This window comes from Poecilia reticulata, chromosome 6, assembly GCF_904066995.2.
Source record: "Poecilia reticulata chromosome 6, P_reticulata-male-v2, whole genome shotgun sequence".
Taxonomy (NCBI): domain Eukaryota; kingdom Metazoa; phylum Chordata; class Actinopteri; order Cyprinodontiformes; family Poeciliidae; genus Poecilia; species Poecilia reticulata.
This window is the reverse complement of record NC_088835.1, coordinates 6,076,380-6,094,144: the sequence shown is the minus strand read 5'-3', so window position 1 is coordinate 6,094,144 and position 17,765 is coordinate 6,076,380. Positions and strand designations below refer to the sequence as shown.

The window sequence follows — 17,765 nt, the reverse complement described above, 5'->3', positions numbered from 1 at the left end:
TGGCTGTAATATGAAAAAATGTAAAAAAAATTTTTTTTAAAAAAATCAAAGAAAACCTCTTAAAAGCATCCAGAGACATTTGGCATAAAATCACATAGTGGGATGATAGAAAGCAGAAATTACGATAACTTTAAAGTGTCTTGAGATAGAACAAAGCCTCACTATGAGTTTTTTTCTTTTTTGCAAAGCCACATTGCCCCAAAACTCAATATGTCACTTCCTGTTGTCTAAAGCTCTCTGCATGCTGAAAACCTTCAACCTTCTGCTCACCCTCACTGCATCAGAACAGGGATTTTATATATATTTTCTTTCCAGTGAAGCAGTTCCATAGCGAGATCAGAACTGGCTGCATGATGCTGTTTACCGATTGCTGGAATGAACTTAAAAAAACATACTTATTTAAATAAGATCAAATTTATTGTAAATAGTTTGTATAAACAATATTTACTTTCTCCTCTCAGAAAGCAACAGTAATACAGCAAGTATTTAGCTCTGCACAAAAGTCTTAGGCCATCCCTCACTTATTTTTTCTGTTTACTTTCCCGGTAGCTAATTGTTCTTATATCCTTGTAAACGTCTGATGTGACTCAAAGGATGAGCTGGTGTCATGTCTTTATATGAAACCACTTAGCAAAAAGCATTTCAAAATGTAATCTTTAGATGTTTTGCTACGAGCAGTTTACCACATGTCGACAAACTGCTTCCTCTTCTTCTTTAGGCTGTTTGATTAATTAAATAGTACTCTAACATCGGCAAGGAAATTTGTAATTCTTATGTAACTTTGTATGAAGGAAGACTCATCTTGCAGGTTTAAAGTTCAAAAGCAAACCAGCCGTAAACGACCCAGATGGGTCACCGGGGTGTCAGAAGAAGTCTGGCTAACCGTCCCTTGACAGTGGTTCGGTGTAGTAGGGCGTGGTCGCTGTATTTTTGGCACGAGTCCTCCAAAACGATCCTGTGGTGAAGTGGAGACGGCCAGGGATGACATGGCCCTCGCCCGCCGACCAGAAGCCCGGATACAATTGGTCGACGGCCAGCTTGTCCGCGCGGGGCGTTGCCATGGCTTCTTGGCCGTAAAGCAGCCTCTAATCGATGTCATCGTCATGATCGGTGGCAAGGGAGATGTAGAGGAAATAAAAGCGAGGTGGGCCCAGAATAGAAACGTAGCAGCAGTGTGACGCTATGAGAGCCGCACATCCGATTTGTGCCGTGTGTCCTGAGATGCTGCTGACAGAATACACACCTCACACCCCCCGTACCGGTTCCTGCTTACTTTGCATGTGGCACAGTGCAGAGCGGCCATGTTTGTCACTCCGTGATGAGAGGGGGGCCACTGGCTCGAGTGTCCAGCTGACTGGACTCGGACCTCAGGTTTCGGCCTTCTGACATTTACCCTGCAGTGTCTCGCTGACAAGAATACATTTGGATGTGAGTGTTTCACATAGTCTCACGCGAGTCGTGAACTGTAGTTATTGTGATTTTTGCTGCTTTGGTCTAACACTTTATTGATTCCAAAGGGAAATTAAATGTAACTCATATTATTCAAGGTTCTTCTCCATTCAGCCCGATGGCTGTAGGGAGGAAGAATCCCCTGCAGCGGGTCTCTGTTTCAGCCTCTGACTGAAGACTCTGTTGTATGAAAGTCTCATGAAGACGATGTTCAAAACTTCTTAAAATAAACGGTGCCTCATTGTGAAATAAGAGGAAATATTCATCACAGGTAAATGCATTTGCATTCAGCTTGCCGCTACTCTGATGCCCCTAAATGAAATCCTGGACAACCTAATTAATACACAGTGTCCACCTGTGTGTAGTTTAGGCGCAGTCCACATGTAACTGGATACCTGGGACAAGGGAAACATTTTTAGTTTTATATACCTTTTGGCTAAAAACGATTATTTATGAAAACTCCAACCAAAGTAGAGATTTGAGAAAACTCCGTATTTGTGTTTGCGTGTACATGGGAAATGGAGATTTATAACCCTATCCATTACAGTCTGTGACAAATAATGAGCCAATGTATCCATCGTCTTGCTCGACATTTTATCAACTTTATTTTTGAACGCGGTATTTTAAAGGATCTCAGTTAAACAGGAAGTTAAACGGTTGTTTTGAAGCAATCTGATTGGCTGGCAGAGGTTTTAGCTTTGTGCTACACTGCCCCCTATGTGTTTGGAATGTTTAAAACAACGTTCAGGGGCGTATATGTTCTGGTTCGTGTGAATGAAACGTTTTCTGAAACTGATCTTGTGTGTATTTTATATATATACACACAATATATTCAAAATAGCATTGGGGGAACTTAATAGCTTTTGTAAAGCTCTGGCTATGTGAAATCCAGCTGTTTTGAGAAAATCCCAGAGGAAATGAGAACAGTGTGGAAAAAATACACTATTTACCGTCCTCACCTTAAAACATAACAGTGGCATCATCGTGATGAGGGGATGTTTGTCTTCAGCAGGTCAGAGTTGATGGAAGATGAAAGGAGATAAAAGCAGAACAATCATGGAGGAAAATCTGCTGTAGCCGTAGGTGTGATGGAACCGTTAGAAGCTTTTACTGTATGTTTTAAAATGACCTAGTCAAAGTCAAGAACTATATATCCAGTTAACTAGGAGCTAGAGTGTAGAGTTCATTCTGCTTATCTGGGGATGCTAAATATAAAAGCACGACATGCCTTCTCAGATTTTTATTTGTAAAAATATAATTTTGGAGTTTACAGTCACCTGGTGTTTGTCTGTGACACAGAACCTCGATAAAATCCCTCTGGGTCTGCGGCCGTGACGCGACAAAAAGTGTGAGTGCTTTTGTGAGGCTCCGAATTAAGGAGAAAAACAGTTACGTTGTTGAGTCTACAACGGTTTAACGTTGGAAACGAGCAGTCGGGTCGGTCCCTCGACGGTTCTTTAAGAGGTAATTCATCCGTCTCAGCTTACCGCTGGTGCGTAGCCAAATAAAATGGCCCTCTGCCACCGTGTTCGAAGTCCGTGGTTCCTGCCGATGCAGGAAAGGGGGGAGAAAGAAAACTGCCGCTTCAGCACGCCACTCGGTCTCGATCTCAAGAAGCTCATACCGGGTCTCCCCTGTTCAGTAAGGGGAACATATTTAGACCAGTCTGTGATGTCAATTGTTATTGCTGGAGGCCCGCTATAGGAAAAAAAATCTCATTTACCTTTGTAAAGCACTTTGGTGAAAAGGAGCTTATTCCATAAAGACGCTATTGTGATTGCTGCTGTGTGTGTATGCATGCGTGTGTGTGTGTGTGTGTATACCTGTGTGTTTAGGTGTCACTGCTCCAACCTCCCTCCCTCCCTTGAGGACTTCACATGTGCTTTCTTTACATCTAAAGTCACAATGGTTTCCGTAACTGTTTGTTCTCGCGGCTTTTTGTGGCTGGATTTCATGAATGACGGCCACTATTGTAGTCGCAATGAACGATTACACATTTCTGTGGCGTGCCACACTTTGTTTTGGTTTTTTTTGTTTGGTTTTTTTGGAGCAGTGAAACTCCACAACTTGCTGGAGGACAAGGCAATGTTGTTTTTTTTTTTTATTTGAAGCGAGCGAAAGGAAAAGGGAAAAATTATGTTGATTTTAATAATTTGAAAATTCTAGAAACATATTAAAGACTTTTCTCACATGCCTACCTGCAGTTTGTTGTCTTCTAAACCAGCATAATTTTAAAGGGAATGTCTTATTTGCTTAGTGAATGAATTCTTCTTTAAATATCTATTAAAATCTCTGGAAACATAGTCACAAAATAATAATAATAGAAAAAGGTCACTGCCAGCCAAACATGCTGAGGGACTCAATTTTGATTTCAAATTGGTACATTTTTCTCGGATTTTCATTTTATTTAGTTGTGAATTTTCTGGCGAAAGGACTTAGAAAAGCAGCGAGCGTAAAGAAATGAGAAAATCCCGGCTTCTCTATAAAGGATTGCATCAAACTCGACGTCGCAGCATAGAGAAATATGAACGTCAAAAAATATATCAGTGTGGACGCAGAGTGACGCGGAGGAATTAGAAATGGCAGCAGAAACATTGCTGGATTTAACATAGTAAAGTCATGTTTAGACATTAGGGCTGAAAGACAAAAGTAAGTTAAAAAAAGTCTTATAAAAATAAAACAAGTGATATTTATCAGCGGTGTACATGTTTTGTTTTTTTCTTTTCCAGTTGTCCTTTTTAAATCATTCGTGCCGACCACCTTCTTAATCTCAACAAGTCTCCCCTCGTGTTCGCCTCTCCGTGTTTCACCGAGCAGCAGATTTGTGCCCCGTCCTCTAAATCATTTCCCTCTCTCGCAAATTGCTCCCCGCTGGAATATTGGTCTGACAGCCGTTTTTTTTTTTTTTTTTTTTCCTTCCCTCTGCTTCCCCCAGTGGACTCATTTACATTTATGCACGCAGCAATTAATTACAGGCTGGCGCTGGCCTTGTAAATTAAAGAATGGGACGTGGAGGGGAGGTGCGGAGGGGAGCGAGGTCGCCCCTTATTAATTGCCCCCCGACAGTTAAAGCCTTGTTGGGGTTGCGACCAGGTTGACTTTAGACCCCGGAAAAGCTAAGCGAGAGAGTTGGTGCTTCTTCCTTGCATCTGATTTCAATTCGCCGTATCTGAGCGAAGGAAGACATTAGTTTGTACATGTTGCCTTATTTTTCTTTGCACTCGTTTTATTTATTTATTTTTTCGCAGACTGGCCCCAACGGCGTTTTGCAACCTTTTACGTTCTTGGCAGCCGTAGGTCATCGTTCCGTCGTTCCTCGTGTTTGTCTGGAACGAAATACCCCCTCGCCCCCCATGTTCCTGGAGGTCTTTCATTTAAATACTTATGGAGGGTTTTTTTTCTTCTTTTTTTTTATATAGACCCAAGAGTCAGGCAGGCAACTTCTCACGGTATTGGCTTTTTCATCGCAAAGACGCTCCAACTTTTTCCAGCGCCTTCCTTCACAAGGCCCTCCTTTCTTCTATGTCATGCAGTGATGTGTTTGTGCATACCTCACTCGTTCGACAAAAGAAGGGAGAGATCCTATTCACTTTTTTTGCCTTTGACATTCACCTCTTGTTTTTACAATCTTTTCCAAGGCGTGCTGTTTGCACAGTGGAACAGGCTTTGTCTTGAAGGAGTCTGACAATGGCGAGCAGCAGAATGTAATCTCTTGAGGGTAGCGAGCGGAGCCGTGAGGTTTAGATGTATGTGCTGCCACTTGCCCCTTTCGTCCCTCTCACCCCCCCACCCCGTTTCCACCCTTCGCTTTAGCAATATTTTATGTTCACAGCAACTTGGGAGAGAATACATATTGTCACTTAAGCTTCCGCAGTGTTTCCCCCCCCTTGCCGCCCCGGTTGTTTGCGAAGGGAACGTAAAAGTGTTTCATTCATTCAAACTCCCTCTCGTCAGATCCCTCTGTTTAAAAGCCCTCTATAGCAGTTTGAACAAGCCTCTTTCATACCTTCAACAAGGTCTTTTTTTATTTTATGTAATCAGGAGACATTATTGTCTGAGTCATTTCTTGACCATTAAACAATTGGCAAGCTTAAAAAGTCAATTTAAATGAAAACTTGCGATGGTAAGCTTTTTTATTTTACTATTGTATTTTGAGCATCCCTCAGATTGGATGTTAAACACACTTTCTGTTAACACTTATGTCAACTGATGTAGCTTGCTTATCCTTTATCTGACCAGATAGGAACTTGCTGAAATCAAAAACTTTTAAGTTGTCAGTAGTGCCATGGAACCAGAATGACGGTCAGATTGTTTGCCAAACCAAGATTTAGATGCAGAGCAATTTCAAAGTTTTCATTTTTAACTTCTGCTAAGACAAGTTGGCAGCAGAGCCACTAGTTCACTGTCTACGTGATCGGACGTTGTGATGAGTTCTTTGTTCTGCTAAAGTTGAAATTATGATGTGGAAAGTTGGACAGCAGTGAGTTGGGTCACTAGTATAGCTGCTGTGCTCATACAACATAGTGACAGTTGTAGGTTTAAATTTGTTTTTTTGGGTGTTTTATAATTATCACATCTCATCATGTAATGTCTTGGACAAAAGTTTTCCTGGAGTGTTTATAAAGTTTTATAAACGTGTACTGCAGATGCTGACATTCGTTGTAGGGCTGTCTTTTTTGCTGCAATATGTTTAGCATTGAGGTTCTATTTTAGGCTTCTTCTTTTCACAGCAACAGTCTTTTCCAGTCTGCCATGAGATTGTGTTTTGAAGCAAGATCGAAACTCCAGTTCCATCACTGTTTCTGGACGTTGCTTGTGTGTCAGATTTGAGTGTGCCAGAAATACGCAAACACAAACATTTCTGCTCAACACTTTTGTATGCAATAAAAAGGAAAGGGGACCAGTAATGTTATAATTAACGTGTTAAAATACATTGAGCTCAGCAGTGATGCCACTAGCTTTTAGCTACACTAGCTAGCATGTCCAGCTAGTTAACTTCCTGACCAAGAGGAAGTGAACAAAAAAAAAACACAGCTTTGTGTGACTCCTATTTGTACTTACTCCTGTAATTAATCCATCTCTTTGTCCTATGAGCTAGCATAAGCAAGAAAAGGACGGCAGTGACGTAGCTTCTAACATAGCCAAGCTAGGTACGGCTTTTGTTGCCAGGCTTCGTTCTTGTCCAGCCTTCGTTGTCACACGACGTTATGAGTGTCCCTGTTCAGTTAGATGACTGCTACTTCAGCAGTTGACATATATAATCTTCCAGGTTTGAAAGTGAGTGTGTATTTATGGTACGTAAGCCTGTGTCTTTAAAAAAAAATAGTAACCCACTACTAAAGTGGCCAGTGCGAATTTATGACGTTTATAAAAAAAGAAACATACCTTAAAAACATTTATTTTACCGCTTATTAAATTTCAGAAAAGTACTCATCCTTTTATATGTAAGTCACTAAAACTGCAACAAACAAGATGCAATATATGAGTCTCAGTTGGCATCTGGTTGGCCTCTCTGCATTTATTGGCATATCAGCAGGTGGGTCATCTTCCCGTTTCCGTGACTCACACGTGAATGGCTGCACAGCCTCTCGTGTCCTGAGAACTGTCTTAACATTTCCTCATTCATACTTGTTAAATCTGCATATAACTCCTAGATAGCTTTCCCAAGAAGCAATTTTGCTCCTACATTTCTGCACTCTTTGGTTCGTGTTCAGATTTTTTTAATCAACACCAGTAAACAAAGTCTTCAACAGGTGTCAGAATCTAATTTTATGCCTTCATTGTCCTATAAGGTTGTGTAGTCGTTGTATCTGGGCTTTTAGCCCCCTATCAGCAGCAAAAGTTGACCAACAGTACCAACACCCAATCAAAAAAAAAAGCCTCTGATAGCGTTAAAAATCCTTGCGGTCGCCACTCCCAGTTTGAATTTCTGGTGAATTGACAGAAGTTTAAAGTTTATCGGTGGAAAGATTGGGTTTGATTTGTTGGTAGGAACTGAAATAAATATTTTTTTTTCCTTCAGGCTCTCTTAAAACAAGTTTATGAGCTATTTCTTTACCAATATGTCCTTGGCATTTAGGCTGTTACTCTTCAAGAACTGAAACAAACAAGAAATCAAATAAGCAACTGATAGATGTCCAGTGCAAATTGTCTCTGAAATGTCTCTGTTGGAAAATAATACATTTTAGAAACTCATTTTTGCGAACCGCTAATGTCTTGAAAGTTGGCGGGGTATGAGGTTTGGTTAAAAGAAAAAGAGAAAAAAAAATCAGAAGCCTGTGCAATAATAGACGGTTTCATGGTGTGAAATGTGTAACCGTTTATTGGAAGTGTGTTGCTTGCTTACGGGCCCCCTCAGAGAGAGAGAAAAAGAAAGAGAAAAAGAAAAAAAACTGAGCTAAATAATAATATTCGATGTTCGACGTTACCAGAGGCCATCTGAGAGATGGCACGTGCTATAAGCTCATCATTTATGGGTCAAGTGAAGCTCATTTTGGTTTAATTGGCCATATGATTATTTGGAAACGTTGAACGTGGCAGCACCGGGCCGCATGCTGCGCCGCGCTTATTGAGATAGCCTCTGTCTGATAGAGTTCCATTGTTCTTACCCCAGAGTGTCTCCATCTGCACAAGTGGCACTGACAGCTGCAGCAGGATGACATTTGGGGCCATGCATATTTGGTTGTTTCAGTGTGTGCATTCATTGTTCGGGTGCAGACCCCACTGTGAACAAACAATAGTTTATCGTCACCTCACCTGTACCATCTCTAATCCCGCCACGTCACATCGAGGTCTTTCTAAAAGACGATTGTTCTGCATTAACAGTTTTTACCCACCCTTAGCAAAAAGCAGTTCGTTATAGTGTTACTACAAGCGTACTTATTTGATGCTTAAAATGAGGCAGTTTACTTGAAGTTAAATGTTTACAAACTATACTTGATTAGTTTAGGAATAGTATATCTTGATCCAAGTACAGAATCAGGTTAAGTCATCGACTCATGCTACATTTAATATGGCAGAGCAAGTTTTTCACTTCATGCGTTTGTCTTGATAACTGTTATAAACTTTCATGCTCTGGAGTTTAAAAGTCAACAGTAAATAGTGTGTGCTGAGTTTCATTACCTCTAAACACCTTAAAAAACAGTAACAGGGAAACATTTGACTTGACTTTATTAATCAAGTTCTAATCCCTTTCATAAGCATACTTTAAATATACTTCAATAAACTAAAATGTAAACCACAAGTGAATACCTAGTACACTATTATTGTACATAGATGAGTGTACTTGTTGTATCCTTGAATGCATAACTTGGTAATCTTAAAATGATCTCACAACAGGATGCTTAAAGTAAACTTTTTATAGTCTGGTTCGTTTGGGGAGGTGTGAGTGCACAAATGAACTCTGGCGCGGACCAAAAATGCGAACTCTGGCCCATCTGTAAACTTCTTTGTTAGGTCGAAGTGAACTCTTAAATGCACATGTGAAAGCCAAGGGTATCGCAGGGTGCTCCAAAACCAGGAAGTGGACTATAGCACAGGGAATTCTGGGTAAGCACAACCAAAACAAACCCGGGAGTGTAGTGTTTAGATTTTGTGAAGAAGGAAGTTGCGTTCAGTGTTTTATGCTGAGGTTTTTCGTGTCGTTTCCTTCAGCGGTTCTTGGTGCAGCGCCACCACAGGCGTGGAGGGGAACAGGTTGCTCAAAGGTATTTGGTTCGATTGAAACAGTGCAGTGTGAAAGCGAACCGCACCAATAGAATATATAACAAATGTTGCAACTTTGGTCCCCATCCTAACCAAATCTACCAGACTATTGGGTGTGAAAACACCATTGAAACCTTCGTTCATTTTTCATGCACATCCCAAAAATTGACAAAGAACCATAAGTCACAAACCCTCCAACTTGAACCCCCTCTGATTTTTCTCCTTACCTGCAGCTCGTATCCAAGTACTGACAGTTTTTATGGATCCAAGTTTATACTGAAAATCATCAGAAAGTTTTGCTCTTACACAAGGCTCCCATTGAATTTGCATATTAAACAGGTATGTATGTTTTGAGGCACCTCTTCACAATAAGGCAGCCAGCTGTCTCTGTGATTACCCAGCATTCCCCAGGTGTTGGACCTGCTATCTGCAGACGAGCGGGTACGAAATGGAGGGGAAGGAGAAGAACCTGTTCAGCAGTCGTGTGAAACGTGTTCAGACGGGTCAGCGGGAGCTGCGGAGTGGGAACTGGGATCTGGCAAATCCGTCCCAAAGTCAGCCGACTGCAAGAGACTTTCAAATCCTTGAATTTAGTCGGACATAAACGAAAAGGAGCTGCGTCTTAAACTTGTGTGTTGCAGACTCGTATATATTAAAGTGTGTGGTTTTTTTTGCAGATGATTTTTCATTATTATCTGCACTTCTTTGTGCACACTTAATAGTGCCCTGAGAGAAAGAAATGGAAGAGAAAATCATTTGGTTGACTATGGACATGAATAAAAGATCATACATGCCCAGAGTTTGCTTTTTCCTTCATTGTTCTCAATTAGCCTCAAATTTTGGAATCAAAGGCGTGTTTGTATTGCCCTTTTTGCACAACTTAGATGCCGCATTTAGGAGCCGTCATGATGCCAAGTTCTGTTGGAGCAAGTATTGCTTTCTTTTTCCACTCCATGAAGTTCCTCTTTATCTTGTTCACCTCTGTATTTCTTAAATTACTGACCTCCCACTATCAATTAAGGCCATCCTCTATCCTTCCTCAATTTAGGGCCACTCTGCTCTGTCGCAGCCGCCCGTTACGTGGCGCGGTGCCTTCAAAGAACCTTGTTGGCTGTTTTGACCTCTTTGATGTTATTTGTTTTCTGTGACCTCCTGCTTCAGCAACGCCTGCTTGCGGCGTGAGCGCGTGGGGTGTATGAGACCAAATTGAGGTCAACCCCAGGTCAGCCCTCGGAGTCAAAGTGGTTTGTTCAGGCTGGGCCGCTGAAGAACAGAGAGCTGTCCGAACGACCAGAGACCTTTTTGTTTTTTTTTTTTAACTTACTTTCACTGGAATTGGTTCTTAAATGTGAACATCAGGCATCGCTTACTACGTTAAGGATTGCGGCCAATTTTTTCCAACTTCAAAGCGCCGTACAAAAATCCCGTTGTTTGTTAGACCTTGCGTGGTATGAGAGTATGTGATGCTGTTTGTTCAGTGAAAGCGCTGTGAAGGAAACACATTGATCCTCTGTTTGCTCCGCTGTGAACTTCACACTGGTCCTCTGTTCGGTCTCGAACATCGGCTGCAAAGGCCTCTCAGGTGGGCTGAAAGTTTTTCCACTTTGAGTTTGTAGACTTTATCGGAGCTCAGTTCGTAGGTCTCCGGTGTGAAATAATGGCTAGTGTGTAGAATCTCATGGCTTTCCTTCGTCATCATTTGGGTGAATGCATACGCTTCGAGGGAACTCTGTGATGACAAAGAACAGGCATTTTGATGTGTGATGCTTGAGTCATTGTGGTAAAATGCAGTTTTCTCTGTTTTTCAGGCAACGTTCATGCGTTTTAAAGTCGACCGCAAGTGAGACGAGGGTGTTGGAGCTGAAAGTCTCTTATCTCTGTAAGTTCCCTTTATCCTCCGTGAACTGTTTCCTCTGTCCATCTTCCTTCCCAGCTTTTCCATGCCACCGTTTGGCACTTTGGATAAGCTTTCAATTTACAAATGATTTTGGCTACGTCCTTTCAAACCAGATTTTTTTAGTGCAGCTTTTGTGTCTCTGTGTGTGTGTGTTTAGGATCTTTTCTGACATAGTCACTAACTTTCTCACGACTGATGTTCCTTGTGAAGAGCACAGCCTGGTTTTAATGTAATGGAAGATATACTTTATGAATGGAGTAGTGGAAATTAATGATAATCGATACAATGTCTACCGTCTTGACTCTTTTTGGACCTTTTCTCACTTACCATCTTAAAGGGGTTGCATTTGCTTTTGTGCTAGATAAGTGTTTCTTTTTTTGTTGACTTATCTTTCAGAAACCACTTACTGTACTTTTGTTTGTTGTGCATGAGGCTCCACTTCTGCTTTTCGAAGATGTACAAATGTACAGTTTTGAAGTGCAAGTGTAAACGTCGAGAAGCTGAAGCCCTGAATGAAACCTGAAACTTCATTCAGAAAAGTAGAACTGAGCAGACTAAAACTTAATTATGCAAGAATCACTTTGTGCAAAAAATGTAATGAACATGTTTTGTTTAGCCCATCCTAACACAAACAGAGAAACTACACTAAATGGAAGTCAAAGTCTCCTGCTACAGTGAACAATTTGTAGTCCATTTAACAAAACTTTATCACACTGGGCATGTCCACTGCAGTTTTTCCCCCTCCCACCACTACCACCACTGTCTCATACTAAAACGCTTTTGATTTGTCTCACAGCGAATGTAGAGCGCCACTTTGAGCAGTGTTCTCCTCTGAGCGCCCTCAATAGCTGCTTTCACTTTAGCGAAGAAAGGGGTCTTTTTTTTTTTTTTAAAGGCTCTTGCAGGCATCACTCCAGGAACCTTTCAGCACTGGGACCCTACAGTTTGCCTTTTAATGGACTTTCTCTCTGTAAGCAATAAAGATTATATCTGGAGTCAAATAGTGCTGTCGGTAACACTAGCCTAAATGAAGCCAATTCCGATGGTTTCAGCAGGGTCGGGAAACACTGGAAATCTACTGATGGGGAGAGGTTGGAGAAAAGAGTGATCTGGCCATCTGGCTAATCCCCCTCCGTGTTTAAGAATACTTATTAAGGCACTCTCTGGTGGCCCTGGAGTCGTGTCACGGCTAGGTCAACAAGTGTTCTGTTTGATTCTTCCTGGCATCTCAGAATTGGAGGGCATGAAAAATCCGGGTGACAATACTTTGAATTCTGCTGCTTTAAAGCGAGGCTCGTCTTCAAAGAGAATTTGTCATCTATATAGTCTCATAATCTGTGTTTGAGAGATCTGGAGATTTGACCAGACTATTGAGGCGTAAAATCTTTTACACCCTAAAACTACAACCAACTGACTGACTAGATGAACAGTTCATGCCTGTGCAAAAGGACGTGACTTATTTGCTGCGTCACATTTGTTCTTGTTTGTTTCTATGAGCTGAATGTCAAAAATGAGAAGATGTCTATGAAATGCTGGTATAGCTTCCGTCTACAGCCATTAGGCAGTGTACAGAGTCTTCAGTGGAGTATTTGAGCGCTCCTTTAGAGATGGGTGAGGAGTTGCAGCTCTGAAAAGGAGTCAGTTTGGTTGGGTTGGGTGTCTGAGTAGGATACCTTGCCCTGAAGGTTTCTCTACCAGGAGGAGACTCAGAAATATTTTAGGGAAAAGTGTATTTCTTCTGGTTTAGGACATCTTGGGATGAATCAGAGTAACTGGGTAGAGAGATGTCTTAGTTTCCCTCCTCTAAATCTCACCCCCAACACCCAATCTCAGTTAAAAACATGGGCGTTAATGTTGTAAAAGCTTCGAGAGGTTAGAACTTAAAGCTGCAGTATGTAACGTTTATAAAAAATTATGTTTTTCCATATTTGTTCAAACTGTCACCATGTTGTGACAGTATGTTTTGAGATATATTAACCTTCTCTCTGAGCTACTGTTGCCATCTGAAGAAATGCACCGCTCCTGGCCAAAAACAACCAATCAGAGCCAGGAGGCGGGTCTTAGCGCTGTCAATCAGCATCATGAACTCGCTGCTAAATGTGCTAATGGTGGAGCATCAACTCTGCTAGCTACAGCAGAGCAGAGAGCAAGGGAGAAGAGGTGGATGAACAGCAACACTCGAAGAGGGATTGACAGCGTGAAGACACGCCCCCTGACTCTGATTGGTTGTTTCTAGTTAGTGCCAGGCAAAGGCAGAGAAGCTAAATTTTTTTCACAGATTATCTGCCTCATACTATACTGTCACAACATAGTGACAGTTTCAACAAATATGTAAAAAAAAATATTTGTAATGTGTAGTGTTCCTACAGCTACACACTACGGCTTTAAGAACTTGAACTTGAACTTGAAGAAAACCTGCGCTTAAAATTCTGGGAAAACCTGAAAAACTGTGGAACAAAGTAATTTAATTCTGTCAATTTCACTTAACTGCATCAATTCTTCTAGCAAACTTGAAATTGTACTAACATGCCTTTAAAAAAAAAAATGTGATTACTGTTGAAACAGTAATGAAACAGTTACTGTTGAAACAGTAATCATATTTTCATACCATGAAAAAAGAGGTTAGAGGAGGGAGTGGATTCTCCTAACAAAATTACAGTCTTGATGTTGACACAATTTATGGTGTCTTTGTTTTGGGGGCATTTGAAATGGAAAAACGGTGCCACGCGGTGGAGAATTAGCACAATTAGAGGCCGCACTTACTGCGGTTTTCGTCACTTCATAAAATCTGAAGCAAGTTCACAATGTGCTTATCTTCAGACGGTGGAGAGCCAGAGCTTAATTTGTGTCTCAAAAGGAGGTTTAATGATAAAACAGAAAATAAGATCAAATCCCGATCTAAGGCTAAATGCTTCTAAAATGGATCAGTAGCTTTGTATTTACTGACCTGGATTTCAATACGAGAACCATCCTAATTCTGAAAATCTTCAGAAACCAGCTGATGCTTGTAAAATCAAAGCCCTTTTTCTTTAACCAACTGAACTAATGGCACATGTGTAAGGAGTTAAGAATGTAAACAGATAGCTAGCGGTTGTTGAGATAACTTGAAAGCTAATTAGTTAATAAGCTAATGAACTCACTGAGGATGCCTGTTTGGCTTCCCCAAAACAATTTCCTTTTTTTTTTTTTAGTTTCTGCTTCATCTTTGTATGTGAACTTCACTTTGCTCCAATTAGTAGTGTAACACAATTTAGTGTTGTTTCTCTGCAGTTAGCTGTGTGTTTCCTCTCATTTCCAGGCTAGCTAGGTTTCACATGGCCAGTCAGTTTACATACACTCATCATAAATGATGAATGCTATCATTTTAGTAATTTTATTAAACAGTCTTCCAGTTTATAATAATTCAATTCAAAAATACTTTGTTAATCCCAGAACAAAATTAAATGTTGTAACTCATATCGCATAATTTTCTTCAAAGGAGTTAGTGTTGATTCTAATGGCTGTGGACAGAAACGTTCTCCTGTAGCAGGTTGTATTACAGGTGTTTTGATGAGGCCTCTGACTGAGGACACTCTGTTGTTGTATGACAGTCTCATGAAGAGGATGCTAGTAGTTATCAGTAATGTTCTTCATTTTTACATAAAATTCTTTGCTTCGTCCTCTCCAGAGGTTCCACAGTCGTCCCTGGAATAGAACCAAACCAGAACCAGCCTTCTTTATCAGATTGTTGAGTTAAGTCTCTGGCTCTGATGCTGCTGCCCAAACAGATGATGGCAAAAGCGATGACACTCAACAACAGACTTAAACAAGATATGCTGCATCTTGCTGCAAACACTGAAGGACCTAAGCTTCCTTAAGAAGTACAGCCTGTTCTGTTGCTTCTTTTAGATGACGTCACTGTTGAGTCTCCAGTCCAGTCTGTTGTCCCTATGATCACCAAGGTATTTATATTATTCATCCACCTCTTCTTCTTCTCCCATGATGGAAATGGTGTTTGATTTAACTATTTCTCCTGAAATCTACAGTCTTTGTTTGTGTTTACATTCATGATGAGGTGATTGTTCCCACACCATGACACAAAGAAGTCCACCAGCTTTCTGTACTCAGCCGCTTGTCCATCTCTGATACAACCAACAACTGCAGAGTCATCTGAGTATTTCTGTAGATGACAGAGGTCAGACATGTGCTGGAAGTCTGAAGTGTAGAGAGTGAAAATAAATGGTGAGAGTACAGAGCCCTGTGGTGCTCCTGTGCTGCTGACCACCTGGTTAGACACACAGTCCTTCAGTCTAACAAACTGTGGTCTGTTTGTGAGGTAGTCATAGATCCAGGTGATTGGTGAGGCCTCCACCTGTGTCTCCTAGAGTTTTCTCACAAATCAGATCAGGCTGAATTGTGTAGAATGCACTGGAGAAATCAAAGAACATGATCCTCGCAGTGCTGCCTGCTTTGTCCAGATGACAGTGGGTTTGTTGAAGCAGGTGTATAATGGCATCTTCATCTCTAACTTCAGGACCTTCATAATGTGGGATGTCAGGGCAACAGGTCTGCAGTCATTAATCAGTGATGGGTGAGGTTCCTTTGGTAACAGAACCAAGCAGGAAGTCTTCCATAATACCCAAACCTTCTCTTGGGTCAAACTTAGGTTGAAGAGATGTTGCATAGGACTTTGGCGTTGACATGCTGCCTTGTTCCGGTTCAGTCTCTCCAACGGCCTCTTCATCTGACTTCTAGATACAGAAAGATGTTGGGCGGAGGCAAAGGGAGCAGCAGCATCTCCTGATTTGGTGGAAGACAAACTTGTAGAAGCAGAAGAGTCCATGACTGAAGTGGAAAATAAAACATCTGAGGTTTGACAGGAAAGCTGTGAGTCAGAGGAGGGTGGGATGTCTGTTTGGCTGGGTACAGGAGAGGAGGATGTTGAGCTTGTTCCTGAACTAAATCTATTGAAGAATGAGTTTAGTACATTTGCTCTGTCCAGAGTTTCATCTGCCCAAATGTTCTTGTGCTTGAAACTTGTGATCTTCTTCATCCCTGGTATAATTCCGCCTTAGTTTGCTCTTTCTGTACGCCTCCTTGCTGTCTCAATTTTTGACTTTGAAGTACTTCTTAAAATGTCCTGACTTTAGTCTTCATGGTTCCTGGGTGAATTTTGAACATCCTAATCAATTAATTTTTGTCAGAAGTGATAGTTTGGGTCAGATGAGTAATAGAAATGGGTGAACCAAACATGAACCAGAACCATGTTTGGTTCTTGGGATGCAGAACCAGAACCAGCAGCATTTTGGATCATCTGCAGCTTCTTTTTTTTCGGCAGACCTGTGAGGACACTAGTCCTCATAGGACCAAGTTATCAGTGTGACTAATGATAAGCACATGGATGCTTTTCTCTAGGTCTTGCTGGGACATTAGTCCTTTCATCCTGAAAAGGTTTTCATGTGATAGAAGGCTGATTTTGTAACCGTCTTTGTGTCTTTGAAGGTTCAAGCCCGAGTCCATCACTATACTCAGATTCAAGCCTGATAAGTAATAAAGATAATAACTTCAGAGTGTAGTTTCTTTACAACTTGCTGAGGAACATTTATCCAAGCCTTCTTGAGGTTGGATTTATACATTTGAGCTACTAAGTGTCATTTTAAACCTGTTTGGATTATACAAAATCCACAATTAACTCAAATTTGTGCATCCAACTCTTGCTTTTAAAAGCCATTAAAGTTATAAGTTGTGTAATTGTTCCACCCTAAGAAAGTTGAAGAGTTAAAATTATTTAAAGCCCCAAACCCACACAGATATTGAGTGTGTATAAATGGTACAAATGGAAAAAAATAAAACCACGTTTGAGTTATATTTTTAGGTCTACAGCAGATGCCATTAAGTTTTCTTTTTTATTTTTTTATTTAGTAAGTTTGGGTATGTGGAGAGGGTAGTTCTGAAGTTTGGTGACGTGCTGTGGCGAAGCAGCAGATTATATGTTTTGTATTATGGATTTGGTGGTTTGTCAGGCTGTGTCGGTACCAGCTTATTTGTGTGTATCCTTACATGCATGCTGGTGTTTTGCTCACTCATGCCACATCAGTATCTCATCTGAGGCCCATCTGGTTCACTTAAGAGGCCAGCGGAGCTGCAGCGGCGGGGGAGGCCGGGTCCGATCGGGGCCGGGCCGGGCCCGGCGGCAGTTCCTCTTCGCTCACACAGGAGCTCGTGGTGCGAGTCCCTCTGCCAGTAATAGTATAGATCAACCCTCGCGGCTTCCAAACCACCCAAGCTCATACCCACTTTCTCTCTTCTATTGCCCTTGAAACGAGGTCTGCTCTAAATATTATCTCCCCCTGCGCTCTCTTACCTCCGTTTATCCCGGAGTCGGCAGAGACGAGAAAAGAAGCCGTGGGGCTGAGTCACTTTTTCCCCCCTTCTTTGCTTCTCTCCCTCTGCTCTCCTCGCCAAAACCGCAGGCAGCGGCAGCAGCTTCCTGGAGATGAGCGCCTTTTGTCTGTTCTGAGACTGCTGCGGCTTTAGGCAGATCCTCCTCCGGTGAGGTAATGCGAGGTTCGGGTGAGCGGGACAAGTCGGAAAATAAAAGGTGCAAGGCGAGCGGAGCTTCAGATCGATTTTTTAACCTTTTGAGGGTTTTCTCTCAAAAGGATACATGCTTTCCATCTTTCCTTCTAATGTTTGCGCACATTCACAGCTCTGTCTAGGTGGTCCGATCTGCTGA

The 17,765-nt window shown here is 41.5% G+C and overlaps 1 protein-coding gene across 4 annotated transcripts in view; it reads left to right on the top strand.

The window, feature by feature from the left end:
- The window catches only part of LOC103465716 (transcription factor SOX-6-like), a 146,501-nt gene that overhangs the window by 11,619 nt on the left and 117,117 nt on the right, over positions 1-17,765 (top strand). For 2 of the 4 annotated variants that reach the window (XM_008410809.3, XM_008410806.3), the window contains exon 2: positions 10,962-11,032. The exons of 1 other annotated variant lie outside the window; for it this stretch is intronic. The gene's annotated coding sequence lies outside the window, so the exon portion shown is untranslated. Of the gene's footprint in view, positions 1-1,143; positions 11,033-17,765 lie in introns of those variants that run through there. One more of the 4 variants, XM_081607723.1, reaches the window with a different exon arrangement.